Here is a 25,526-nt window from a genome sequence, read left to right as displayed (position 1 = left end):
TGCAGCTGCAGGGCAAGGCTGGCCGTCGGCAAAGACAAGAAGACCTTCGCGTTGTCTGATGACTGGATGTCCTAAGGAGAACTGGAAAAAGTGGGGCGGGCGCACGTTGCTGAGCGTGGCTGTGGATAACTCAGGACGGTATGCATTCACCCATACTAAAATGTGCCATTGGATATTAGGTTTTCATCAGATGGGCCCAGTGGCTGCAAGAGTGGATTGATTGTTGGTCTTGCTGAGTGGCCTGAAGACTGTGGATTCCCCAGGCTGTTGGAGTACTTCCGGGTCATGGCTCCTCTGCAGAGCCCCACGGCCTGCCCGTTTGTGTTCTGCAGCGTCCCAGCATGTGCTTGGATCGATGGTGACACCCTTGTATGCATTCCTTGGAAAATCTGAACAAAATGAGTGAGAACGCTCTACCGTCTCCTTATCGAAACTGAGGTCCAGCACGTTTCCTCTCTCGGGGGTATGGGACAGTTAGGAGTGAGGGCCGACGTCCCCTGCTGACAGGCATGCAAACACCACTAAGGGCTCCAGCATTGGAGGGACTCCTGTGTGAGGGTCGACCGTGTCTGCCCATAAGCTGGGTCATCTATGAGTCCCCGGTCCCTGCTAAAAGACCGCTGAGGGAATACAAGGGGGCAGGCTCTCCTGCTAGTCTTCAGAGTCGGAGCGTGTGCTGGTGGAGGCCCAGTGAGCTTGCAGCTTGGAGAGGTGTGTTTTGGCCAGGATCGCGCTTTGTGCATTCCGCTTCGGAGGCTGATTCTGGAAGCCAAAGTGAGCAAGCTTCCCTGGTTGGAGCCTGGAGCCTCAGGCCAGGCCTGAGGCCCTCTGTGATGTTGTGTGTGGTGTGGTGAGGTTCCTGAGTGCCCGGTGGGGCTGGAGCAGTGAGCAGGGGTGGGCTGGAGTTGAGCGATGGCAGAAGGGGGCCGATGGACTAGGCCACGGGGCTGCCCCTTTCAGCTCCTCTGCTGAAGCTGCCAGCACACTGTTGGTGCTAAGTGGATCATCGTGGAGTGGGCTGAGGATCGAGTGCTGCATTTAAGCCTGTGTGGTGGCTGGGGGCCTGGAGAGAAAGTTAAGGTATCATGAGGACACGTCCTATGTAATGTCGTGGGATGGGCTGTCATCATTGGGTTGCAGGTGCTGGCCTCAGCTTCCCGAGGATGTGTCTTGTTCGTGAAGGGCTGGCATCAGCTGCCTATGGAGGGGATGGCTTTGGCAGTTCATGAGGATGTAGTGAGGTAGGTAACCTGTGTAGAGTTGCGATCCCATTTCCGGAGGAGTGACTCCACACGGGTGTCTTGCGGGACGTAGAGAAGATGGACATGCTGAGGCATCTGTGCCGGCCTCCTTGGGGGTAGGTGAGTTATGGGAACAAGCCCTTTGGTCGTTTTGTTCCTTCTTTTGGGAATGTGCAAAGCGATAGTGTTTCTCCCGGAGGGCATGACGCGGCCGGCCCATGTGGCATGCAGGCCGTTCGAAGAGCCAGAGCTTTATCCAGAGCAGTCCATTGGCCGGGAAGAGATGGGGACACAGTTGCCCTGCCAGGTGCCCTGCCGTGGCCAACCACCTTTCCCTTTCAGGCTTCCAAGTCCCCTCGCATGGCAGAGGTCTTCCATTGAAAGTCTGTCTGTGGTCCTCGGGGACAGTGCCTTTGATCACTGTGAGTTCCTCGGTAGTGTCGCTGTGGCAGTGGAGAATTGCCAGGATGCATGCGGTGCCGTGGGCCTCATCAAAGCAGACAGGCTTGCGGTCTGTCTTCCCTGGTGTTCAGTGTCCCCGTGTTCGCATGATGTCTGTGGCTTCAAGTAGGGTTGAGTCGCCCTGCAGGCAGCAGGAAGGCACTCAGGACGAGGCTGTGAAGCGTTTGAGCGTTTCCTCAGTGGTCTGGGCCGCGAAACCTGCCAGTTGGAAGCTTGCCGATACGTGGCCGGGAAGGTGGCCTAATTTCCGCTGTCAGGTCCCAACCTGTGTCATGGTTGCTGAAGCCCAACACTTCCCGTTGTGGGCATTCCCACGGGGTCACGGAAAGTGATATGGTCTAGTTGGCGAGAAGAGGCACTTGGGCCGAAGTTCGTTAGCCCCTTGAGTAGTGCCGGGCTGCATCTTGCCTGTAGGCAACTGCAGGTCGGAGTCAGCCCCCCCATGGGAGGTTCCCTTGCTTCTGGGAGCGCTGGGAGTGACCCCAAGGGCACATCAGATGTGCTTGTAGGTGGCAGGGTCTCCAGGTCCACGTAGATGTGACACCCACGGCCGGGAGGCAGGTCTCGTCCAGTCTTTGTGCTTTGGTCAGAAGGCGTGGCTGTGGGAGAGCGGGAGTCTGTGACCTATTTCAGCAGCCCCTGGGGGTTAAACTTCGCATGCGGCCTCTTGAAGCTGACAGGGGTCTTTCTCCTTTTCCTTTCAGTTGGGGGTCCAACCAGGGTGCTGTGTATAAACTGTGGCGTTTACTGTTGGAGGTGTCTGCAGAGGGCCACAGCGACACCCAGAGACCAAGACGCGTATTCAGCGCCACGCACAGGAACCCACAAGCGCATCCTCGTGCGCAGTCACAGTTACACACGCCGACTCACGTGAATACACAGATACAGTGTCTGACACACCGACCAATGTACGTGCCTAACTTCCTCCAGTCATGCTGTGAGACACGCAATCAGTTTTTGGTAATGGATAGTGGTACTTGGAAAGCAGGTTCTGGGCTCACGGCAAGGTAAGTGTTCGCAAGAATCATGTTCTCTGAACCGTGGTGCAATTCAGAAGCCTGCATGATTTCTGTCCACTTCTCAGGTGCAGCTGCAGGGCAAGGCTGGCCGTCGGCAAAGACAAGAAGACCTTCGCGTTGTCTGATGACTGGATGTCCTAAGGAGAACTGGAAAAAGTGGGGCGGGCGCACGTTGCTGAGCGTGGCTGTGGATAACTCAGGACGGTATGCATTCACCCATACTAAAATGTGCCATTGGATATTAGGTTTTCATCAGATGGGCCCAGTGGCTGCAAGAGTGGATTGATTGTTGGTCTTGCTGAGTGGCCTGAAGACTGTGGATTCCCCAGGCTGTTGGAGTACTTCCGGGTCATGGCTCCTCTGCAGAGCCCCACGGCCTGCCCGTTTGTGTTCTGCAGCGTCCCAGCATGTGCTTGGATCGATGATGACACCCTTGTATGCATTCCTTGGAAAATCTGAACAAAATGAGTGAGAACGCTCTACCGTCTCCTTATCGAAACTGAGGTCCAGCACGTTTCCTCTCTCGGGGGTATGGGACAGTTAGGAGTGAGGGCCGACGTCCCCTGCTGACAGGCATGCAAACACCACTAAGGGCTCCAGCATTGGAGGGACTCCTGTGTGAGGGTCGACCGTGTCTGCCCATAAGCTGGGTCATCTATGAGTCCCCGGTCCCTGCTAAAAGACCGCTGAGGGAATACAAGGGGGCAGGCTCTCCTGCTAGTCTTCAGAGTCGGAGCGTGTGCTGGTGGAGGCCCAGTGAGCTTGCAGCTTGGAGAGGTGTGTTTTGGCCAGGATCACGCTTTGTGCATGGCGCTTCGGAGGTTGATTCTGGAAGCCAAAGTGAGCAAGCTTCCCTGGTTGGAGCCTGGAGCCTCAGGCCAGGCCTGAGGCCCTCTGTGATGTTGTGTGTGGTGTGGTGAGGTTCCTGAGTGCCCGGTGGGGCTGGAGCAGTGAGCAGGGGTGGGCTGGAGTTGAGCGATGGCAGAAGGGGGCCGATGGACTAGGCCACGGGGCTGCCCCTTTCAGCTCCTCTGCTGAAGCTGCCGGCACACTGTTGGTGCTAAGTGGATCATCGTGGAGTGGGCTGAGGATCGAGTGCTGCATTTAAGCCTGTGTGGTGGCTGGGGGCCTGGAGAGAAAGTTAAGGTATCATGAGGACACGTCCTATGTAATGTCGTGGGATGGGCTGTCATCATTGGGTTGCAGGTGCTGGCCTCAGCTTCCCGAGGATGTGTCTTGTTCGTGAAGGGCTGGCATCAGCTGCCTATGGAGGGGATGGCTTTGGCAGTTCATGAGGATGTAGTGAGGTAGGTAACCTGTGTAGAGTTGCGATCCCATTTCCGGAGGAGTGACTCCACACGGGTGTCTTGCGGGACGTAGAGAAGATGGACATGCTGAGGCATCTGTGCCGGCCTCCTTGGGGGTAGGTGAGTTATGGGAACAAGCCCTTTGGTCGTTTTGTTCCTTCTTTTGGGAATGTGCAAAGCGATAGTGTTTCTCCCGGAGGGCATGACGCGGCCGGCCCATGTGGCATGCAGGCCGTTCGAAGAGCCAGAGCTTTATCCGGAGCAGTCCATTGGCCGGGAAGAGATGGGGACACAGTTGCCCTGCCAGGTGCCCTGCCGTGGCCAACCACCTTTCCCTTTCAGGCTTCCAAGTCCCCTCGCATGGCAGAGGTCTTCCATTGAAAGTCTGTCTGTGGTCCTCGGGGACAGTGCCTTTGATCACTGTGAGTTCCTCGGTAGTGTCGCTGTGGCAGTGGAGAATTGCCAGGATGCATGCGGTGCCGTGGGCCTCATCAAAGCAGACAGGCTTGCGGTCTGTCTTCCCTGGTGTTCAGTGTCCCCGTGTTCGCATGATGTCTGTGGCTTCAAGTAGGGTTGAGTCGCCCTGCAGGCAGCAGGAAGGCACTCAGGACGAGGCTGTGAAGCGTTTGAGCGTTTCCTCAGTGGTCTGGGCCGCGAAACCTGCCAGTTGGAAGCTTGCCGATACGTGGCCGGGAAGGTGGCCTAATTTCCGCTGTCAGGTCCCAACCTGTGTCATGGTTGCTGAAGCCCAACACTTCCCGTTGTGGGCATTCCCACGGGGTCACGGAAAGTGATATGGTCTAGTTGGCGAGAAGAGGCACTTGGGCCGAAGTTCGTTAGCCCCTTGAGTAGTGCCGGGCTGCATCTTGCCTGTAGGCAACTGCAGGTCGGAGTCAGCCCCCCCATGGGAGGTTCCCTTGCTTCTGGGAGCGCTGGGAGTGACCCCAAGGGCACATCAGATGTGCTTGTAGGTGGCAGGGTCTCCAGGTCCACGTAGATGTGACACCCACGGCCGGGAGGCAGGTCTCGTCCAGTCTTTGTGCTTTGGTCAGAAGGCGTGGCTGTGGGAGAGCGGGAGTCTGTGACCTATTTCAGCAGCCCCTGGGGGTTAAACTTCGCATGCGGCCTCTTGAAGCTGACAGGGGTCTTTCTCCTTTTCCTTTCAGTTGGGGGTCCAACCAGGGTGCTGTGTATAAACTGTGGCGTTTACTGTTGGAGGTGTCTGCAGAGGGCCACAGCGACACCCAGAGACCAAGACGCGTATTCAGCGCCACGCACAGGAACCCACAAGCGCATCCTCGTGCGCAGTCACAGTCACACACGCCCACTCACGTGAATACACAGATACAGTGTCTGACACACCGACCAATGTACGTGCCTAACTTCCTCCAGTCATGCTGTGAGACACGCAATCAGTTTTCGGTAATGGATAGTGGTACTTGGAAAGCAGGTTCTGGGCTCACGGCAAGGTAAGTGTTCGCAAGAATCATGTTCTCTGAACCGTGGTGCAATTCAGAAGCCTGCATGATTTCTGTCCACTTCTCAGGTGCAGCTGCAGGGCAAGGCTGGCCGTCGGCAAAGACAAGAAGACCTTCGCGTTGTCTGATGACTGGATGTCCTAAGGAGAACTGGAAAAAGTGGGGCGGGCGCACGTTGCTGAGCGTGGCTGTGGATAACTCAGGACGGTATGCATTCACCCATACTAAAATGTGCCATTGGATATTAGGTTTTCATCAGATGGGCCCAGTGGCTGCAAGAGTGGATTGATTGTTGGTCTTGCTGAGTGGCCTGAAGACTGTGGATTCCCCAGGCTGTTGGAGTACTTCCGGGTCATGGCTCCTCTGCAGAGCCCCACGGCCTGCCCGTTTGTGTTCTGCAGCGTCCCAGCATGTGCTTGGATCGATGATGACACCCTTGTATGCATTCCTTGGAAAATCTGAACAAAATGAGTGAGAACGCTCTACCGTCTCCTTATCGAAACTGAGGTCCAGCACGTTTCCTCTCTCGGGGGTATGGGACAGTTAGGAGTGAGGGCCGACGTCCCCTGCTGACAGGCATGCAAACACCACTAAGGGCTCCAGCATTGGAGGGACTCCTGTGTGAGGGTCGACCGTGTCTGCCCATAAGCTGGGTCATCTATGAATCCCCGGTCCCTGCTAAAAGACCGCTGAGGGAATACAAGGGGGCAGGCTCTCCTGCTAGTCTTCAGAGTCGGAGCGTGTGCTGGTGGAGGCCCAGTGAGCTTGCAGCTTGGAGAGGTGTGTTTTGGCCAGGATCACGCTTTGTGCATGCCGCTTCGGAGGCTGATTCTGGAAGCCAAAGTGAGCAAGCTTCCCTGGTTGGAGCCTGGAGCCTCAGGCCAGGCCTGAGGCCCTCTGTGATGTTGTGTGTGGTGTGGTGAGGTTCCTGAGTGCCCGGTGGGGCTGGAGCAGTGAGCAGGGGTGGGCTGGAGTTGAGCGATGGCAGAAGGGGGCCGATGGACTAGGCCACGGGGCTGCCCCTTTCAGCTCCTCTGCTGAAGCTGCCGGCACACTGTTGGTGCTAAGTGGATCATCGTGGAGTGGGCTGAGGATCGAGTGCTGCATTTAAGCCTGTGTGGTGGCTGGGGGCCTGGAGAGAAAGTTAAGGTATCATGAGGACACGTCCTATGTAATGTCGTGGGATGGGCTGTCATCATTGGGTTGCAGGTGCTGGCCTCAGCTTCCCGAGGATGTGTCTTGTTCGTGAAGGGCTGGCATCAGCTGCCTATGGAGGGGATGGCTTTGGCAGTTCATGAGGATGTAGTGAGGTAGGTAACCTGTGTAGAGTTGCGATCCCATTTCCGGAGGAGTGACTCCACACGGGTGTCTTGCGGGACGTAGAGAAGATGGACATGCTGAGGCATCTGTGCCGGCCTCCTTGGGGGTAGGTGAGTTATGGGAACAAGCCCTTTGGTCGTTTTGTTCCTTCTTTTGGGAATGTGCAAAGCGATAGTGTTTCTCCCGGAGGGCATGACGCGGCCGGCCCATGTGGCATGCAGGCCGTTCGAAGAGCCAGAGCTTTATCCGGAGCAGTCCATTGGCCGGGAAGAGATGGGGACACAGTTGCCCTGCCAGGTGCCCTGCCGTGGCCAACCACCTTTCCCTTTCAGGCTTCCAAGTCCCCTCGCATGGCAGAGGTCTTCCATTGAAAGTCTGTCTGTGGTCCTCGGGGACAGTGCCTTTGATCACTGTGAGTTCCTCGGTAGTGTCGCTGTGGCAGTGGAGAATTGCCAGGATGCATGCGGTGCCGTGGGCCTCATCAAAGCAGACAGGCTTGCGGTCTGTCTTCCCTGGTGTTCAGTGTCCCCGTGTTCGCATGATGTCTGTGGCTTCAAGTAGGGTTGAGTCGCCCTGCAGGCAGCAGGAAGGCACTTAGGACGAGGCTGTGAAGCGTTTGAGCGTTTCCTCAGTGGTCTGGGCCGCGAAACCTGCCAGTTGGAAGCTTGCCGATACGTGGCCGGGAAGGTGGCCTAATTTCCGCTGTCAGGTCCCAACCTGTGTCATGGTTGCTGAAGCCCAACACTTCCCGTTGTGGGCATTCCCACGGGGTCACGGAAAGTGATATGGTCTAGTTGGCGAGAAGAGGCACTTGGGCCGAAGTTCGTTAGCCCCTTGAGTAGTGCCGGGCTGCATCTTGCCTGTAGGCAACTGCAGGTCGGAGTCAGCCCCCCCATGGGAGGTTCCCTTGCTTCTGGGAGCGCTGGGAGTGACCCCAAGGGCACATCAGATGTGCTTGTAGGTGTCAGGGTCTCCAGGTCCACGTAGATGTGACACCCACGGCCGGGAGGCAGGTCTCGTCCAGTCTTTGTGCTTTGGTCAGAAGGCGTGGCTGTGGGAGAGCGGGAGTCTGTGACCTATTTCAGCAGCCCCTGGGGGTTAAACTTCGCATGCGGCCTCTTGAAGCTGACAGGGGTCTTTCTCCTTTTCCTTTCAGTTGGGGGTCCAACCAGGGTGCTGTGTATAAACTGTGGCGTTTACTGTTGGAGGTGTCTGCAGAGGGCCACAGCGACACCCAGAGACCAAGACGCGTATTCAGCGCCACGCACAGGAACCCACAAGCGCATCCTCGTGCGCAGTCACAGTCACACACGCCGACTCACGTGAATACACAGATACAGTGTCTGACACACCGACCAATGTACGTGCCTAACTTCCTCCAGTCATGCTGTGAGACACGCAATCAGTTTTCGGTAATGGATAGTGGTACTTGGAAAGCAGGTTCTGGGCTCACGGCAAGGTAAGTGTTCGCAAGAATCATGTTCTCTGAACCGTGGTGCAATTCAGAAGCCTGCATGATTTCTGTCCACTTCTCAGGTGCAGCTGCAGGGCAAGGCTGGCCGTCGGCAAAGACAAGAAGACCTTCGCGTTGTCTGATGACTGGATGTCCTAAGGAGAACTGGAAAAAGTGGGGCGGGCGCACGTTGCTGAGCGTGGCTGTGGATAACTCAGGACGGTATGCATTCACCCATACTAAAATGTGCCATTGGATATTAGGTTTTCATCAGATGGGCCCAGTGGCTGCAAGAGTGGATTGATTGTTGGTCTTGCTGAGTGGCCTGAAGACTGTGGATTCCCCAGGCTGTTGGAGTACTTCCGGGTCATGGCTCCTCTGCAGAGCCCCACGGCCTGCCCGTTTGTGTTCTGCAGCGTCCCAGCATGTGCTTGGATCGATGATGACACCCTTGTATGCATTCCTTGGAAAATCTGAACAAAATGAGTGAGAACGCTCTACCGTCTCCTTATCGAAACTGAGGTCCAGCACGTTTCCTCTCTCGGGGGTATGGGACAGTTAGGAGTGAGGGCCGACGTCCCCTGCTGACAGGCATGCAAACACCACTAAGGGCTCCAGCATTGGAGGGACTCCTGTGTGAGGGTCGACCGTGTCTGCCCATAAGCTGGGTCATCTATGAATCCCCGGTCCCTGCTAAAAGACCGCTGAGGGAATACAAGGGGCCAGGCTCTCCTGCTAGTCTTCAGAGTCGGAGCGTGTGCTGGTGGAGGCCCAGTGAGCTTGCAGCTTGGAGAGGTGTGTTTTGGCCAGGATCACGCTTTGTGCATGGCGCTTCGGAGGTTGATTCTGGAAGCCAAAGTGAGCAAGCTTCCCTGGTTGGAGCCTGGAGCCTCAGGCCAGGCCTGAGGCCCTCTGTGATGTTGTGTGTGGTGTGGTGAGGTTCCTGAGTGCCCGGTGGGGCTGGAGCAGTGAGCAGGGGTGGGCTGGAGTTGAGCGATGGCAGAAGGGGGCCGATGGACTAGGCCACGGGGCTGCCCCTTTCAGCTCCTCTGCTGAAGCTGCCGGCACACTGTTGGTGCTAAGTGGATCATCGTGGAGTGGGCTGAGGATCGAGTGCTGCATTTAAGCCTGTGTGGTGGCTGGGGGCCTGGAGAGAAAGTTAAGGTATCATGAGGACACGTCCTATGTAATGTCGTGGGATGGGCTGTCATCATTGGGTTGCAGGTGCTGGCCTCAGCTTCCCGAGGATGTGTCTTGTTCGTGAAGGGCTGGCATCAGCTGCCTATGGAGGGGATGGCTTTGGCAGTTCATGAGGATGTAGTGAGGTAGGTAACCTGTGTAGAGTTGCGATCCCATTTCCGGAGGAGTGACTCCACACGGGTGTCTTGCGGGACGTAGAGAAGATGGACATGCTGAGGCATCTGTGCCGGCCTCCTTGGGGGTAGGTGAGTTATGGGAACAAGCCCTTTGGTCGTTTTGTTCCTTCTTTTGGGAATGTGCAAAGCGATAGTGTTTCTCCCGGAGGGCATGACGCGGCCGGCCCATGTGGCATGCAGGCCGTTCGAAGAGCCAGAGCTTTATCCGGAGCAGTCCATTGGCCGGGAAGAGATGGGGACACAGTTGCCCTGCCAGGTGCCCTGCCGTGGCCAACCACCTTTCCCTTTCAGGCTTCCAAGTCCCCTCGCATGGCAGAGGTCTTCCATTGAAAGTCTGTCTGTGGTCCTCGGGGACAGTGCCTTTGATCACTGTGAGTTCCTCGGTAGTGTCGCTGTGGCAGTGGAGAATTGCCAGGATGCATGCGGTGCCGTGGGCCTCATCAAAGCAGACAGGCTTGCGGTCTGTCTTCCCTGGTGTTCAGTGTCCCCGTGTTCGCATGATGTCTGTGGCTTCAAGTAGGGTTGAGTCGCCCTGCAGGCAGCAGGAGGGCACTTAGGACGAGGCTGTGAAGCGTTTGAGCGTTTCCTCAGTGGTCTGGGCCGCGAAACCTGCCAGTTGGAAGCTTGCCGATACGTGGCCGGGAAGGTGGCCTAATTTCCGCTGTCAGGTCCCAACCTGTGTCCTGGTTGCTGAAGCCCAACACTTCCCGTTGTGGGCATTCCCACGGGGTCACGGAAAGTGATATGGTCTAGTTGGCGAGAAGAGGCACTTGGGCCGAAGTTCGTTAGCCCCTTGAGTAGTGCCGGGCTGCATCTTGCCTGTAGGCAACTGCAGGTCGGAGTCAGCCCCCCCATGGGAGGTTCCCTTGCTTCTGGGAGCGCTGGGAGTGACCCCAAGGGCACATCAGATGTGCTTGTAGGTGGCAGGGTCTCCAGGTCCACGTAGATGTGACACCCACGGCCGGGAGGCAGGTCTCGTCCAGTCTTTGTGCTTTGGTCAGAAGGCGTGGCTGTGGGAGAGCGGGAGTCTGTGACCTATTTCAGCAGCCCCTGGGGGTTAAACTTCGCATGCGGCCTCTTGAAGCTGACAGGGGTCTTTCTCCTTTTCCTTTCAGTTGGGGGTCCAACCAGGGTGCTGTGTATAAACTGTGGCGTTTACTGTTGGAGGTGTCTGCAGAGGGCCACAGCGACACCCAGAGACCAAGACGCATATTCAGCGCCACGCACAGGAACCCACAAGCGCATCCTCGTGCGCAGTCACAGTCACACACGCCCACTCACGTGAATACACAGATACAGTGTCTGACACACCGACCAATGTACGTGCCTAACTTCCTCCAGTCATGCTGTGAGACACGCAATCAGTTTTCGGTAATGGATAGTGGTACTTGGAAAGCAGGTTCTGGGCTCACGGCAAGGTAAGTGTTCGCAAGAATCATGTTCTCTGAACCGTGGTGCAATTCAGAAGCCTGCATGATTTCTGTCCACTTCTCAGGTGCAGCTGCAGGGCAAGGCTGGCCGTCGGCAAAGACAAGAAGACCTTCGCGTTGTCTGATGACTGGATGTCCTAAGGAGAACTGGAAAAAGTGGGGCGGGCGCACGTTGCTGAGCGTGGCTGTGGATAACTCAGGACGGTATGCATTCACCCATACTAAAATGTGCCATTGGATATTAGGTTTTCATCAGATGGGCCCAGTGGCTGCAAGAGTGGATTGATTGTTGGTCTTGCTGAGTGGCCTGAAGACTGTGGATTCCCCAGGCTGTTGGAGTACTTCCGGGTCATGGCTCCTCTGCAGAGCCCCACGGCCTGCCCGTTTGTGTTCTGCAGCGTCCCAGCATGTGCTTGGATCGATGATGACACCCTTGTATGCATTCCTTGGAAAATCTGAACAAAATGAGTGAGAACGCTCTACCGTCTCCTTATCGAAACTGAGGTCCAGCACGTTTCCTCTCTCGGGGGTATGGGACAGTTAGGAGTGAGGGCCGACGTCCCCTGCTGACAGGCATGCAAACACCACTAAGGGCTCCAGCATTGGAGGGACTCCTGTGTGAGGGTCGACCGTGTCTGCCCATAAGCTGGGTCATCTATGAATCCCCAGTCCCTGCTAAAAGACCGCTGAGGGAATACAAGGGGGCAGGCTCTCCTGCTAGTCTTCAGAGTCGGAGCGTGTGCTGGTGGAGGCCCAGTGAGCTTGCAGCTTGGAGAGGTGTGTTTTGGCCAGGATCACGCTTTGTGCATGCCGCTTCGGAGGTTGATTCTGGAAGCCAAAGTGAGCAAGCTTCCCTGGTTGGAGCCTGGAGCCTCAGGCCAGGCCTGAGGCCCTCTGTGATGTTGTGTGTGGTGTGGTGAGGTTCCTGAGTGCCCGGTGGGGCTGGAGCAGTGAGCAGGGGTGGGCTGGAGTTGAGCGATGGCAGAAGGGGGCCGATGGACTAGGCCACGGGGCTGCCCCTTTCAGCTCCTCTGCTGAAGCTGCCGGCACACTGTTGGTGCTAAGTGGATCATCGTGGAGTGGGCTGAGGATCGAGTGCTGCATTTAAGCCTGTGTGGTGGCTGGGGGCCTGGAGAGAAAGTTAAGGTATCATGAGGACACGTCCTATGTAATGTCGTGGGATGGGCTGTCATCATTGGGTTGCAGGTGCTGGCCTCAGCTTCCCGAGGATGTGTCTTGTTCGTGAAGGGCTGGCATCAGCTGCCTATGGAGGGGATGGCTTTGGCAGTTCATGAGGATGTAGTGAGGTAGGTAACCTGTGTAGAGTTGCGATCCCATTTCCGGAGGAGTGACTCCACACGGGTGTCTTGCGGGACGTAGAGAAGATGGACATGCTGAGGCATCTGTGCCGGCCTCCTTGGGGGTAGGTGAGTTATGGGAACAAGCCCTTTGGTCGTTTTGTTCCTTCTTTTGGGAATGTGCAAAGCGATAGTGTTTCTCCCGGAGGGCATGACGGGGCCGGCCCATGTGGCATGCAGGCCGTTCGAAGAGCCAGAGCTTTATCCGGAGAAGTCCATTGGCCGGGAAGAGATGGGGACACAGTTGCCCTGCCAGGTGCCCTGCCGTGGCCAACCACCTTTCCCTTTCAGGCTTCCAAGTCCCCTCGCATGGCAGAGGTCTTCCATTGAAAGTCTGTCTGTGGTCCTCGGGGACAGTGCCTTTGATCACTGTGAGTTCCTCGGTAGTGTCGCTGTGGCAGTGGAGAATTGCCAGGATGCATGCGGTGCCGTGGGCCTCATCAAAGCAGACAGGCTTGCGGTCTGTCTTCCCTGGTGTTCAGTGTCCCCGTGTTCGCATGATGTCTGTGGCTTCAAGTAGGGTTGAGTCGCCCTGCAGGCAGCAGGAAGCCACTTAGGACGAGGCTGTGAAAGGTTTGAGAGTTTCCTCAGTGGTCTGTGCCGCGAAACCTGCCAGTTGGAAGCTTGCCGATACGTGGCCGGGAAGGTGGCCTAATTTCCGCTGTCAGGTCCCAACCTGTGTCCTGGTTGCTGAAGCCCAACACTTCCCGTTGTGGGCATTCCCACGGGGTCACGGAAAGTGATATGGTCTAGTTGACGAGAAGAGGCACTTGGGCCGAAGTTCGTTAGCCCCTTGAGTAGTGCCGGGCTGCATCTTGCCTGTAGGCAACTGCAGGTCAGAGTCAGCCCCCCCATGGGAGGTTCCCTTGCTTCTGGGAGCGCTGGGAGTGACCCCAAGGGCACATCAGATGTGCTTGTAGGTGGCAGGGTCTCCAGGTCCACGTAGATGTGACACCCACGGCCGGGAGGCAGGTCTCGTCCAGTCTTTGTGCTTTGGTCAGAAGGCGTGGCTGTGGGAGAGCGGGAGTCTGTGACCTATTTCAGCAGCCCCTGGGGGTTAAACTTCGCATGCGGCCTCTTGAAGCTGACAGGGGTCTTTCTCCTTTTCCTTTCAGTTGGGGGTCCAACCAGGGTGCTGTGTATAAACTGTGGCGTTTACTGTTGGAGGTGTCTGCAGAGGGCCACAGCGACACCCAGAGACCAAGACGCGTATTCAGCGCCACGCACAGGAACCCACAAGCGCATCCTCGTGCGCAGTCACAGTCACACACGCCGACTCACGTGAATACACAGATACAGTGTCTGACACACCGACCAATGTACGTGCCTAACTTCCTCCAGTCATGCTGTGAGACACGCAATCAGTTTTCGGTAATGGATAGTGGTACTTGGAAAGCAGGTTCTGGGCTCACGGCAAGGTAAGTGTTCGCAAGTATCATGTTCTCTGAACCGTGGTGCAATTCAGAAGCCTGCATGATTTCTGTCCACTTCTCAGGTGCAGCTGCAGGGCAAGGCTGGCCGTCGGCAAAGACAAGAAGACCTTCGCGTTGTCTGATGACTGGATGTCCTAAGGAGAACTGGAAAAAGTGGGGCGGGCGCACGTTGCTGAGCGTGGCTGTGGATAACTCAGGACGGTATGCATTCACCCATACTAAAATGTGCCATTGGATATTAGGTTTTCATCAGATGGGCCCAGTGGCTGCAAGAGTGGATTGATTGTTGGTCTTGCTGAGTGGCCTGAAGACTGTGGATTCCCCAGGCTGTTGGAGTACTTCCGGGTCATGGCTCCTCTGCAGAGCCCCACGGCCTGCCCGTTTGTGTTCTGCAGCGTCCCAGCATGTGCTTGGATCGATGATGACACCCTTGTATGCATTCCTTGGAAAATCTGAACAAAATGAGTGAGAACGCTCTACCGTCTCCTTATCGAAACTGAGGTCCAGCACGTTTCCTCTCTCGGGGGTATGGGACAGTTAAGAGTGAGGGCCGACGTCCCCTGCTGACAGGCATGCAAACACCACTAAGGGCTCCAGCATTGGAGGGACTCCTGTGTGAGGGTCGACCGTGTCTGCCCATAAGCTGGGTCATCTATGAATCCCCGGTCCCTGCTAAAAGACCGCTGAGGGAATACAAGGGGGCAGGCTCTCCTGCTAGTCTTCAGAGTCGGAGCGTGTGCTGGTGGAGGCCCAGTGAGCTTGCAGCTTGGAGAGGTGTGTTTTGGCCAGGATCACGCTTTGTGCATGCCGCTTCGGAGGTTGATTCTGGAAGCCAAAGTGAGCAAGCTTCCCTGGTTGGAGCCTGGAGCCTCAGGCCAGGCCTGAGGCCCTCTGTGATGTTGTGTGTGGTGTGGTGAGGTTCCTGAGTGCCCGGTGGGGCTGGAGCAGTGAGCAGGGGTGGGCTGGAGTTGAGCGATGGCAGAAGGGGGCCGATGGACTAGGCCACGGGGCTGCCCCTTTCAGCTCCTCTGCTGAAGCTGCCGGCACACTGTTGGTGCTAAGTGGATCATCGTGGAGTGGGCTGAGGATCGAGTGCTGCATTTAAGCCTGTGTGGTGGCTGGGGGCCTGGAGAGAAAGTTAAGGTATCATGAGGACACGTCCTATGTAATGTCGTGGGATGGGCTGTCATCATTGGGTTGCAGGTGCTGGCCTCAGCTTCCCGAGGATGTGTCTTGTTCGTGAAGGGCTGGCATCAGCTGCCTATGGAGGGGATGGCTTTGGCAGTTCATGAGGATGTAGTGAGGTAGGTAACCTGTGTAGAGTTGCGATCCCATTTCCGGAGGAGTGACTCCACACGGGTGTCTTGCGGGACGTAGAGAAGATGGACATGCTGAGGCATCTGTGCCGGCCTCCTTGGGGGTAGGTGAGTTATGGGAACAAGCCCTTTGGTCGTTTTGTTCCTTCTTTTGGGAATGTGCAAAGCGATAGTGTTTCTCCCGGAGGGCATGACGCAGCCGGCCCATGTGGCATGCAGGCCGTTCGAAGAGCCAGAGCTTTATCCGGAGCAGTCCATTGGCCGGGAAGAGATGGGGACACAGTTGCCCTGCCAGGTGCCCTGCCGTGGCCAACCACCTTTCCCTTTCAGGCTTCCAAGTCCCCTCGCATGGCAGAGGTCTTCCATTGAAAGTCTGTCTGTGGTCCTCGGGGACAGTGCCTTTGATCACTGTGAGTTCCTCGGTAGTGTCGCTGTGGCAGTGGAGAATTGCCAGGATGCATGCGGTGCCGTGGGCCTCATCAAAGCAGACAGGCTTGCGGTCTGTCTTCCCTGGTGTTCAGTGTCCCCGTGTTCGCATGATGTCTGTGGCTTCAAGTAGGGTTGAGTCGCCCTGCAGGCAGCAGGAAGGCACTTAGGACGAGGCTGTGAAGGGTTTGAGCGTTTCCTCAGTGGTCTGGGCCGCGAAACCTGCCAGTTGGAAGCTTGCCGATACGTGGCCGGGAAGGTGGCCTAATTTCCGCTGTCAGGTCCCAACCTGTGTCATGGTTGCTGAAGCCCAACACTTCCCGTTGTGGGCATTCCCACGGGGTCACGGAAAGTGATATGGTCTAGTTGGCGAGAAGAGGCACTTGGGCCGAAGTTCGTTAGCCCCTTGAATAGTGCCGGGCTGCATCTTGCCTGTAGGCAACTGCAGGTCAGAGTCAGCCCCCCCATGGGAGGTTCCCTTGCTTCTGGGAGCGCTGGGAGTGACCCCAAGGGCACATCAGATGTGCTTGTAGGTGGCAGGGTCTCCAGGTCCACGTAGATGTGACACCCACGGCCGGGAGGCAGGTCTCGTCCAGTCTTTGTGCTTTGGTCAGAAGGCGTGGCTGTGGGAGAGCGGGAGTCTGTGACCTATTTCAGCAGCCCCTGGGGGTTAAACTTCGCATGCGGCCTCTTGAAGCTGACAGGGGTCTTTCTCCTTTTCCTTTCAGTTGGGGGTCCAACCAGGGTGCTGTGTATAAACTGTGGCGTTTACTGTTGGAGGTGTCTGCAGAGGGCCACAGCGACACCCAGAGACCAAGACGCGTATTCAGCGCCACGCACAGGAACCCACAAGCGCATCCTCGTGCGCAGTCACAGTCACACACGCCGACTCACGTGAATACACAGATACAGTGTCTGACACACCGACCAATGTACGTGCCTAACTTCCTCCAGTCATGCTGTGAGACACGCAATCAGTTTTCGGTAATGGATAGTGGTACTTGGAAAGCAGGTTCTGGGCTCACGGCAAGGTAAGTGTTCGCAAGTATCATGTTCTCTGAACCGTGGTGCAATTCAGAAGCCTGCATGATTTCTGTCCACTTCTCAGGTGCAGCTGCAGGGCAAGGCTGGCCGTCGGCAAAGACAAGAAGACCTTCGCGTTGTCTGATGACTGGATGTCCTAAGGAGAACTGGAAAAAGTGGGGCGGGCGCACGTTGCTGAGCGTGGCTGTGGATAACTCAGGACGGTATGCATTCACCCATACTAAAATGTGCCATTGGATATTAGGTTTTCATCAGATGGGCCCAGTGGCTGCAAGAGTGGATTGATTGTTGGTCTTGCTGAGTGGCCTGAAGACTGTGGATTCCCCAGGCTGTTGGAGTACTTCCGGGTCATGGCTCCTCTGCAGAGCCCCACGGCCTGCCCGTTTGTGTTCTGCAGTGTCCCAGCATGTGCTTGGATCGATGATGACACCCTTGTATGCATTCCTTGGAAAATCTGAACAAAATGAGTGAGAACGCTCTACCGTCTCCTTATCGAAACTGAGGTCCAGCACGTTTCCTCTCTCGGGGGTATGGGACAGTTAGGAGTGAGGGCCGACGTCCCCTGCTGACAGGCATGCAAACACCACTAAGGGCTCCAGCATTGGAGGGACTCCTGTGTGAGGGTCGACCGTGTCTGCCCATAAGCTGGGTCATCTATGAATCCCCGGTCCCTGCTAAAAGACCGCTGAGGGAATACAAGGGGGCAGGCTCTCCTGCTAGTCTTCAGAGTCGGAGCGTGTGCTGGTGGAGGCCCAGTGAGCTTGCAGCTTGGAGAGGTGTGTTTTGGCCAGGATCACGCTTTGTGCATGCCGCTTCGGAGGTTGATTCTGGAAGCCAAAGTGAGCAAGCTTCCCTGGTTGGAGCCTGGAGCCTCAGGCCAGGCCTGAGGCCCTCTGTGATGTTGTGTGTGGTGTGGTGAGGTTCCTGAGTGCCCGGTGGGGCTGGAGCAGTGAGCAGGGGTGGGCTGGAGTTGAGCGATGGCAGAAGGGGGCCGATGGACTAGGCCACGGGGCTGCCCCTTTCAGCTCCTCTGCTGAAGCTGCCGGCACACTGTTGGTGCTAAGTGGATCATCGTGGAGTGGGCTGAGGATCGAGTGCTGCATTTAAGCCTGTGTGGTGGCTGGGGGCCTGGAGAGAAAGTTAAGGTATCATGAGGACACGTCCTATGTAATGTCGTGGGATGGGCTGTCATCATTGGGTTGCAGGTGCTGGCCTCAGCTTCCCGAGGATGTGTCTTGTTCGTGAAGGGCTGGCATCAGCTGCCTATGGAGGGGATGGCTTTGGCAGTTCATGAGGATGTAGTGAGGTAGGTAACCTGTGTAGAGTTGCGATCCCATTTCCGGAGGAGTGACTCCACACGGGTGTCTTGCGGGACGTAGAGAAGATGGACATGCTGAGGCATCTGTGCCGGCCTCCTTGGGGGTAGGTGAGTTATGGGAACAAGCCCTTTGGTCGTTTTGTTCCTTCTTTTGGGAATGTGCAAAGCGATAGTGTTTCTCCCGGAGGGCATGACGCAGCCGGCCCATGTGGCATGCAGGCCGTTCGAAGAGCCAGAGCTTTATCCGGAGCAGTCCATTGGCCGGGAAGAGATGGGGACACAGTTGCCCTGCCAGGTGCCCTGCCGTGGCCAACCACCTTTCCCTTTCAGGCTTCCAAGTCCCCTCGCATGGCAGAGGTCTTCCATTGAAAGTCTGTCTGTGGTCCTCGGGGACAGTGCCTTTGATCACTGTGAGTTCCTCGGTAGTGTCGCTGTGGCAGTGGAGAATTGCCAGGATGCATGCGGTGCCGTGGGCCTCATCAAAGCAGACAGGCTTGCGGTCTGTCTTCCCTGGTGTTCAGTGTCCCCGTGTTCGCATGATGTCTGTGGCTTCAAGTAGGGTTGAGTCGCCCTGCAGGCAGCAGGAAGGCACTTAGGACGAGGCTGTGAAGGGTTTGAGCGTTTCCTCAGTGGTCTGGGCCGCGAAACCTGCCAGTTGGAAGCTTGCCGATACGTGGCCGGGAAGGTGGCCTAATTTCCGCTGTCAGGTCCCAACCTGTGTCATGGTTGCTGAAGCCCAACACTTCCCGTTGTGGGCATTCCCACGGGGTCACGGAAAGTGATATGGTCTAGTTGGCGAGAAGAGGCACTTGGGCCGAAGTTCGTTAGCCCCTTGAGTAGTGCCGGGCTGCATCTTGCCTGTAGGCAACTGCAGGTCAGAGTCAGCCCCCCCATGGGAGGTTCCCTTGCTTCTGGGAGCGCTGGGAGTGACCCCAAGGGCACATCAGATGTGCTTGTAGGTGGCAGGGTCTCCAGGTCCACGTAGATGTGACACCCACGGCCGGGAGGCAGGTCTCGTCCAGTCTTTGTGCTTTGGTCAGAAGGCGTGGCTGTGGGAGAGCGGGAGTCTGTGACCTATTTCAGCAGCCCCTGGGGGTTAAACTTCGCATGCGGCCTCTTGAAGCTGACAGGGGTCTTTCTCCTTTTCCTTTCAGTTGGGGGTCCAACCAGGGTGCTGTGTATAAACTGTGGCGTTTACTGTTGGAGGTGTCTGCAGAGGGCCACAGCGACACCCAGAGACCAAGACGCGTATTCAGCGCCACGCACAGGAACCCACAAGCGCATCCTCGTGCGCAGTCACAGTCACACACGCCGACTCACGTGAATACACAGATACAGTGTCTGACACACCGACCAATGTACGTGCCTAACTTCCTCCAGTCATGCTGTGAGACACGCAATCAGTTTTCGGTAATGGATAGTGGTACTTGGAAAGCAGGTTCTGGGCTCACGGCAAGGTAAGTGTTCGCAAGTATCATGTTCTCTGAACCGTGGTGCAATTCAGAAGCCTGCATGATTTCTGTCCACTTCTCAGGTGCAGCTGCAGGGCAAGGCTGGCCGTCGGCAAAGACAAGAAGACCTTCGCGTTGTCTGATGACTGGATGTCCTAAGGAGAACTGGAAAAAGTGGGGCGGGCGCACGTTGCTGAGCGTGGCTGTGGATAACTCAGGACGGTATGCATTCACCCATACTAAAATGTGCCATTGGATATTAGGTTTTCATCAGATGGGCCCAGTGGCTGCAAGAGTGGATTGATTGTTGGTCTTGCTGAGTGGCCTGAAGACTGTGGATTCCCCAGGCTGTTGGAGTACTTCCGGGTCATGGCTCCTCTGCAGAGCCCCACGGCCTGCCCGTTTGTGTTCTGCAGCGTCCCAGCATGTGCTTGGATCGATGATGACACCCTTGTATGCATTCCTTGGAAAATCTGAACAAAATGAGTGAGAACGCTCTACCGTCTCCTCATCGAAACTGAGGTCCAGCACGTTTCCTCTCTCGGGGGTATGGGACAGTTAGGAGTGAGGGCCGACGTCCCCTGCTGACAGGCATGCAAACACCACTAAGGGCTCCAGCATTGGAGGGACTCCTGTGTGAGGGTCGACCGTGTCTGCCCATAAGCTGGGTCATCTATGAATCCCCGGTCCCTGCTAAAAGACCGCTGAGGGAATACAAGGGGGCAGGCTCTCCTGCTAGTCTTCAGAGTCGGAGCGTGTGCTGGTGGAGGCCCAGTGAGCTTGCAGCTTGGAGAGGTGTGTTTTGGCCAGGATCACGCTTTGTGCATGCCGCTTCGGAGGTTGATTCTGGAAGCCAAAGTGAGCAAGCTTCCCTGGTTGGAGCCTGGAGCCTCAGGCCAGGCCTGAGGCCCTCTGTGATGTTGTGTGTGGTGTGGTGAGGTTCCTGAGTGCCCGGTGGGGCTGGAGCAGTGAGCAGGGGTGGGCTGGAGTTGAGCGATGGCAGAAGGGGGCCGATGGACTAGGCCACGGGGCTGCCCCTTTCAGCTCCTCTGCTGAAGCTGCCGGCACACTGTTGGTGCTAAGTGGATCATCGTGGAGTGGGCTGAGGATCGAGTGCTGCATTTAAGCCTGTGTGGTGGCTGGGGGCCTGGAGAGAAAGTTAAGGTATCATGAGGACACGTCCTATGTAATGTCGTGGGATGGGCTGTCATCATTGGGTTGCAGGTGCTGGCCTCAGCTTCCCGAGGATGTGTCTTGTTCGTGAAGGGCTGGCATCAGCTGCCTATGGAGGGGATGGCTTTGGCAGTTCATGAGGATGTAGTGAGGTAGGTAACCTGTGTAGAGTTGCGATCCCATTTCCGGAGGAGTGACTCCACACGGGTGTCTTGCGGGACGTAGAGAAGATGGACATGCTGAGGCATCTGTGCCGGCCTCCTTGGGGGTAGGTGAGTTATGGGAACAAGCCCTTTGGTCGTTTTGTTCCTTCTTTTGGGAATGTGCAAAGCGATAGTGTTTCTCCCGGAGGGCATGACGCAGCCGGCCCATGTGGCATGCAGGCCGTTCGAAGAGCCAGAGCTTTATCCGGAGCAGTCCATTGGCCGGGAAGAGATGGGGACACAGTTGCCCTGCCAGGTGCCCTGCCGTGGCCAACCACCTTTCCCTTTCAGGCTTCCAAGTCCCCTCGCATGGCAGAGGTCTTCCATTGAAAGTCTGTCTGTGGTCCTCGGGGACAGTGCCTTTGATCACTGTGAGTTCCTCGGTAGTGTCGCTGTGGCAGTGGAGAATTGCCAGGATGCATGCGGTGCCGTGGGCCTCATCAAAGCAGACAGGCTTGCGGTCTGTCTTCCCTGGTGTTCAGTGTCCCCGTGTTCGCATGATGTCTGTGGCTTCAAGTAGGGTTGAGTCGCCCTGCAGGCAGCAGGAAGGCACTTAGGACGAGGCTGTGAAGGGTTTGAGCGTTTCCTCAGTGGTCTGGGCCGCGAAACCTGCCAGTTGGAAGCTTGCCGATACGTGGCCGGGAAGGTGGCCTAATTTCCGCTGTCAGGTCCCAACCTGTGTCATGGTTGCTGAAGCCCAACACTTCCCGTTGTGGGCATTCCCACGGGGTCACGGAAAGTGATATGGTCTAGTTGGCGAGAAGAGGCACTTGGGCCGAAGTTCGTTAGCCCCTTGAGTAGTGCCGGGCTGCATCTTGCCTGTAGGCAACTGCAGGTCGGAGTCAGCCCCCCCATGGGAGGTTCCCTTGCTTCTGGGAGCGCTGGGAGTGACCCCAAGGGCACATCAGATGTGCTTGTAGGTGGCAGGGTCTCCAGGTCCACGTAGATGTGACACCCACGGCCGGGAGGCAGGTCTCGTCCAGTCTTTGTGCTTTGGTCAGAAGGCGTGGCTGTGGGAGAGCGGGAGTCTGTGACCTATTTCAGCAGCCCCTGGGGGTTAAACTTCGCATGCGGCCTCTTGAAGCTGACAGGGGTCTTTCTCCTTTTCCTTTCAGTTGGGGGTCCAACCAGGGTGCTGTGTATAAACTGTGGCGTTTACTGTTGGAGGTGTCTGCAGAGGGCCACAGCGACACCCAGAAACCAAGACGCGTATTCAGCGCCACGCACAGGAACCCACAAGCGCATCCTCGTGCGCAGTCACAGTCACACACGCCGACTCACGTGAATACACAGATACAGTGTCTGACACACCGACCAATGTACGTGCCTAACTTCCTCCAGTCATGCTGTGAGACACGCAATCAGTTTTCGGTAATGGATAGTGGTACTTGGAAAGCAGGTTCTGGGCTCACGGCAAGGTAAGTGTTCGCAAGTATCATGTTCTCTGAACCGTGGTGCAATTCAGAAGCCTGCATGATTTCTGTCCACTTCTCAGGTGCAGCTGCAGGGCAAGGCTGGCCGTCGGCAAAGACAAGAAGACCTTCGCGTTGTCTGATGACTGGATGTCCTAAGGAGAACTGGAAAAAGTGGGGCGGGCGCACGTTGCTGAGCGTGGCTGTGGATAACTCAGGACGGTATGCATTCACCCATACTAAAATGTGCCATTGGATATTAGGTTTTCATCAGATGGGCCCAGTGGCTGCAAGAGTGGATTGATTGTTGGTCTTGCTGAGTGGCCTGAAGACTGTGGATTCCCCAGGCTGTTGGAGTACTTCCGGGTCATGGCTCCTCTGCAGAGCCCCACGGCCTGCCCGTTTGTGTTCTGCAGCGTCCCAGCATGTGCTTGGATCGATGATGACACCCTTGTATGCATTCCTTGGAAAATCTGAACAAAATGAGAACGCTCTACCGTCTCCTTATCGAAACTGAGGTCCAGCACGTTTCCTCTCTCGGGGGTATGGGACAGTTAGGAGTGAGGGCCGACGTCCCCTGCTGACAGGCATGCAAACACCACTAAGGGCTCCAGCATTGGAGGGACTCCTGTGTGAGGGTCGACCGTGTCTGCCCATAAGCTGGGTCATCTATGAATCCCCGGTCCCTGCTAAAAGACCGCTGAGGGAATACAAGGGGGCAGGCTCTCCTGCTAGTCTTCAGAGTCGGAGCGTGTGCTGGTGGAGGCCCAGTGAGCTTGCAGCTTGGAGAGGTGTGTTTTGGCCAGGATCACGCTTTGTGCATGCCGCTTCGGAGGTTGATTCTGGAAGCCAAAGTGAGCAAGCTTCCCTGGTTGGAGCCTGGAGCCTCAGGCCAGGCCTGAGGCCCTCTGTGATGTTGTGTGTGGTGTGGTGAGGTTCCTGAGTGCCCGGTGGGGCTGGAGCAGTGAGCAGGGGTGGGCTGGAGTTGAGCGATGGCAGAAGGGGGCCGATGGACTAGGCCACGGGGCTGCCCCTTTCAGCTCCTCTGCTGAAGCTGCCGGCACACTGTTGGTGCTAAGTGGATCATCGTGGAGTGGGCTGAGGATCGAGTGCTGCATTTAAGCCTGTGTGGTGGCTGGGGGCCTGGAGAGAAAGTTAAGGTATCATGAGGACACGTCCTATGTAATGTCGTGGGATGGGCTGTCATCATTGGGTTGCAGGTGCTGGCCTCAGCTTCCCGAGGATGTGTCTTGTTCGTGAAGGGCTGGCATCAGCTGCCTATGGAGGGGATGGCTTTGGCAGTTCATGAGGATGTAGTGAGGTAGGTAACCTGTGTAGAGTTGCGATCCCATTTCCGGAGGAGTGACTCCACACGGGTGTCTTGCGGGACGTAGAGAAGATGGACATGCTGAGGCATCTGTGCCGGCCTCCTTGGGGGTAGGTGAGTTATGGGAACAAGCCCTTTGGTCGTTTTGTTCCTTCTTTTGGGAATGTGCAAAGCGATAGTGTTTCTCCCGGAGGGCATGACGCGGCCGGCCCATGTGGCATGCAGGCCGTTCGAAGAGCCAGAGCTTTATCCGGAGCAGTCCATTGGCCGGGAAGAGATGGGGACACAGTTGCCCTGCCAGGTGCCCTGCCGTGGCCAACCACCTTTCCCTTTCAGGCTTCCAAGTCCCCTCGCATGGCAGAGGTCTTCCATTGAAAGTCTGTCTGTGGTCCTCGGGGACAGTGCCTTTGATCACTGTGAGTTCCTCGGTAGTGTCGCTGTGGCAGTGGAGAATTGCCAGGATGCATGCGGTGCCGTGGGCCTCATCAAAGCAGACAGGCTTGCGGTCTGTCTTCCCTGGTGTTCAGTGTCCCCGTGTTCGCATGATGTCTGTGGCTTCAAGTAGGGTTGAGTCGCCCTGCAGGCAGCAGGAGGGCACTTAGGACGAGGCTGTGAAGGGTTTGAGCGTTTCCTCAGTGGTCTGGGCCGCGAAACCTGCCAGTTGGAAGCTTGCCGATACGTGGCCGGGAAGGTGGCCTAATTTCCGCTGTCAGGTCCCAACCTGTGTCATGGTTGCTGAAGCCCAACACTTCCCGTTGTGGGCATTCCCACGGGGTCACGGAAAGTGATATGGTCTAGTTGGCGAGAAGAGGCACTTGGGCCGAAGTTCGTTAGCCCCTTGAGTAGTGCCGGGCTGCATCTTGCCTGTAGGCAACTGCAGGTCGGAGTCAGCCCCCCCATGGGAGGTTCCCTTGCTTCTGGGAGCGCTGGGAGTGACCCCAAGGGCACATCAGATGTGCTTGTAGGTGGCAGGGTCTCCAGGTCCACGTAGATGTGACACCCACGGCCGGGAGGCAGGTCTCGTCCAGTCTTTGTGCTTTGGTCAGAAGGCGTGGCTGTGGGAGAGCGGGAGTCTGTGACCTATTTCAGCAGCCCCTGGGGGTTAAACTTCGCATGCGGCCTCTTGAAGCTGACAGGGGTCTTTCTCCTTTTCCTTTCAGTTGGGGGTCCAACCAGGGTGCTGTGTATAAACTGTGGCGTTTACTGTTGGAGGTGTCTGCAGAGGGCCACAGCGACACCCAGAGACCAAGACGCGTATTCAGCGCCACGCACAGGAACCCACAAGCGCATCCTCGTGCGCAGTCACAGTCACACACGCCGACTCACGTGAATACACAGATACAGTGTCTGACACACCGACCAATGTACGTGCCTAACTTCCTCCAGTCATGCTGTGAGACACGCAATCAGTTTTCGGTAATGGATAGTGGTACTTGGAAAGCAGGTTCTGGGCTCACGGCAAGGTAAGTGTTCGCAAGAATCATGTTCTCTGAACCGTGGTGCAATTCAGAAGCCTGCATGATTTCTGTCCACTTCTCAGGTGCAGCTGCAGGGCAAGGCTGGCCGTCGGCAAAGACAAGAAGACCTTCGCGTTGTCTGATGACTGGATGTCCTAAGGAGAACTGGAAAAAGTGGGGCGGGCGCACGTTGCTGAGCGTGGCTGTGGATAACTCAGGACGGTATGCATTCACCCATACTAAAATGTGCCATTGGATATTAGGTTTTCATCAGATGGGCCCAGTGGCTGCAAGAGTGGATTGATTGTTGGTCTTGCTGAGTGGCCTGAAGACTGTGGATTCCCCAGGCTGTTGGAGTACTTCCGGGTCATGGCTCCTCTGCAGAGCCCCACGGCCTGCCCGTTTGTGTTCTGCAGCGTCCCAGCATGTGCTTGGATCGATGATGACACCCTTGTATGCATTCCTTGGAAAATCTGAACAAAATGAGAACGCTCTACCGTCTCCTTATCGAAACTGAGGTCC

At 56.6% G+C, this 25,526-nt stretch overlaps 10 non-coding genes across 10 annotated transcripts; all 10 read left to right on the top strand.

Moving 5' to 3' along the window:
• Positions 1-349: 349 nt before the first annotated feature.
• Positions 350-442, top strand: LOC133086500 (small nucleolar RNA SNORD116). Its single transcript, XR_009700254.1, has one exon. It is a non-coding gene; the product is annotated as a small nucleolar RNA SNORD116 (small nucleolar RNA).
• Positions 443-3,137: 2,695 nt separating this feature from the next.
• LOC133086333 (small nucleolar RNA SNORD116) lies at positions 3,138-3,230 on the top strand. The gene has a single exon (XR_009700090.1). It is a non-coding gene; the product is annotated as a small nucleolar RNA SNORD116 (small nucleolar RNA).
• A 2,695-nt stretch (positions 3,231-5,925) lies between these two features.
• On the top strand, positions 5,926-6,018 carry LOC133086332 (small nucleolar RNA SNORD116). The gene has a single exon (XR_009700089.1). It is a non-coding gene; the product is annotated as a small nucleolar RNA SNORD116 (small nucleolar RNA).
• Positions 6,019-8,713: 2,695 nt separating this feature from the next.
• On the top strand, positions 8,714-8,806 carry LOC133086331 (small nucleolar RNA SNORD116). The gene has a single exon (XR_009700088.1). It is a non-coding gene; the product is annotated as a small nucleolar RNA SNORD116 (small nucleolar RNA).
• Positions 8,807-11,501: 2,695 nt separating this feature from the next.
• Positions 11,502-11,594, top strand: LOC133086330 (small nucleolar RNA SNORD116). The gene has a single exon (XR_009700087.1). It is a non-coding gene; the product is annotated as a small nucleolar RNA SNORD116 (small nucleolar RNA).
• A 2,695-nt stretch (positions 11,595-14,289) lies between these two features.
• Positions 14,290-14,382, top strand: LOC133086329 (small nucleolar RNA SNORD116). The gene has a single exon (XR_009700086.1). It is a non-coding gene; the product is annotated as a small nucleolar RNA SNORD116 (small nucleolar RNA).
• Positions 14,383-17,077: 2,695 nt separating this feature from the next.
• On the top strand, positions 17,078-17,170 carry LOC133086328 (small nucleolar RNA SNORD116). Its single transcript, XR_009700085.1, has one exon. It is a non-coding gene; the product is annotated as a small nucleolar RNA SNORD116 (small nucleolar RNA).
• Positions 17,171-19,865: 2,695 nt separating this feature from the next.
• On the top strand, positions 19,866-19,958 carry LOC133086201 (small nucleolar RNA SNORD116). Its single transcript, XR_009699963.1, has one exon. It is a non-coding gene; the product is annotated as a small nucleolar RNA SNORD116 (small nucleolar RNA).
• Positions 19,959-22,653: 2,695 nt separating this feature from the next.
• On the top strand, positions 22,654-22,742 carry LOC133085804 (small nucleolar RNA SNORD116). The gene has a single exon (XR_009699597.1). It is a non-coding gene; the product is annotated as a small nucleolar RNA SNORD116 (small nucleolar RNA).
• Positions 22,743-25,437: 2,695 nt separating this feature from the next.
• Positions 25,438-25,526, top strand: LOC133085803 (small nucleolar RNA SNORD116). Its single transcript, XR_009699596.1, has one exon. It is a non-coding gene; the product is annotated as a small nucleolar RNA SNORD116 (small nucleolar RNA).

Source organism: Eubalaena glacialis, chromosome 2 (genome assembly GCF_028564815.1).
Source record: "Eubalaena glacialis isolate mEubGla1 chromosome 2, mEubGla1.1.hap2.+ XY, whole genome shotgun sequence".
Taxonomy (NCBI): Eukaryota; Metazoa; Chordata; class Mammalia; order Artiodactyla; family Balaenidae; genus Eubalaena; species Eubalaena glacialis.
Note: the sequence above shows the minus strand (reverse complement) of the source record. Positions and strands in the feature narration are given on the sequence as shown.